The sequence below is a fragment of the Propithecus coquereli genome, unplaced genomic scaffold (assembly GCF_000956105.1).
Source record: "Propithecus coquereli isolate 6110/MARCELLA unplaced genomic scaffold, Pcoq_1.0 Scaffold6, whole genome shotgun sequence".
In the NCBI taxonomy this organism is placed as follows: Eukaryota; Metazoa; Chordata; class Mammalia; order Primates; family Indriidae; genus Propithecus; species Propithecus coquereli.
The window spans coordinates 14394531-14396201 of record NW_012151951.1 but is presented as its reverse complement, the minus strand read 5'-3'; positions in this window follow the sequence as shown (position 1 = coordinate 14396201).

Sequence of the window (1671 nt, the reverse complement as noted above, 5' to 3'; positions counted from 1 at the left end):
TGGAGCTGAAGAATACAATGAATGGAACAGAAAATGCAATAGAGTCAACAGCAGATTTGGTCAAGCTGAAGAAAGAATCTGTGAACTCAAAGACAGTTCATTTGAAATTATCCAGTCAGAGGAAAAAGAAAAAAGAATGAAAAAGAATCAAGAAAATCTATGGGATTTATTGGACACCATCAAGGAAGCTCACATTAGCATTACAGTATTCTCAGAAGAAGACAAAGGAAGAGAAAGGGTCAAAAAGCTTATTTAAAGAAATAATGGCTGAAAATTTCCCAAATCTGGAGAAAGATATGAACATCTAGGTACATGCCTCTCAAAAGATTCAGAAAAAGACTTCACTGAGACACAATATAATCAAACCATTAAACATTGAAGACAGAGAATTTTGAAAGCAGCAAGAGAAGAGAGGCTCATCACCTACAAGGGAATTCTCCATAGTAATATCTGCAGATATCTCAGCAGAAACCATGCAAGCCAAGAGAGAGAGGAACCATATATTCAAAGTGCTGAAAGAAAAAAACCAAGAATAATGTACGTACCCAGAAAAACTGTCCTGCAGAAATGAAAGAGAGATAAAGATTTTCCCAAACAAAAGCTGAGGGAGTCCATCTCCATTAGACATGCTTACAAAAAATGCTAAAGGTTCTACAAGTTGAAACCAAAGGACACAAATTAGTAACATAAAACTACTTGAAAGTATAAAAATAACTGGTAAAGATAAATATATAGTAAAATTCAGAATACTATACTACTGCAGTGGTGTATAAATCACATATAACTCTGTTATAAAGGTTAAAAGACAAAAGTATTAAAATAACTATAGCTGCAATAATTTGCTAATAAATACATAAAAATGTAAATGACATCAAAAACACAAAATGTGGAAGGGGAATAAAAGTGTAGAGTTTTTGTCAAGTTATTATCAGCTTAAAATTCACTGTTATAACTATGAGATATTTTATGTAAGTATCAGGGTAACAATAAAGCAAAAACCTATGGTAGATACAAAAAAAATAAAGATGAAGGAATCAAAGAACATCACTACAGAAAATGATCGAATTACAAAGACAGGCCGCAAGAGAGGAAAAAAGGAACGAAGAATCTAAAAAAAACCCAGAAAGCAATAAAATGGCAATAGTAAGTCCTTACTTATTAACGATTACCTTAAATGTAAATGTATTAAATTCTACAATGAAATATAGAGTGCCTGAATTGATTTTTTAAAAGAGAAGACAAAACTATTGCCTATAGGAGACTCACTTCAGCTTTAAGGACACACATAGACTGAAAGTGAGGGGATGGAAAAAGATATTCTGTGCAAATGGAATCCAAAAGAAAGCAGGAGTAGCTGTACTTACATGAGACAAAATAGACTTTAAGTCAAAAACTGTCACAAGGGACAAAGAAGGCCATCATATAATGATACAGTGGCCATTCATCAAAAGGATATAATAATTCTAAACATATGTGCACTCAACATCAGAGCACCTAAATCAAGCAATTGTTAACAGACCTAAAGGAAGAAATAGCAATACAATAAGAGTAGTAGACTTCAATAGTCCACCTTTGACAATGTATATATCATCAGAAAGAAATTTGAAAAAGAAACAGCAGACTTAAACTACACTTTAGACCAAATGGACCTAACAGAATATACAGAACATT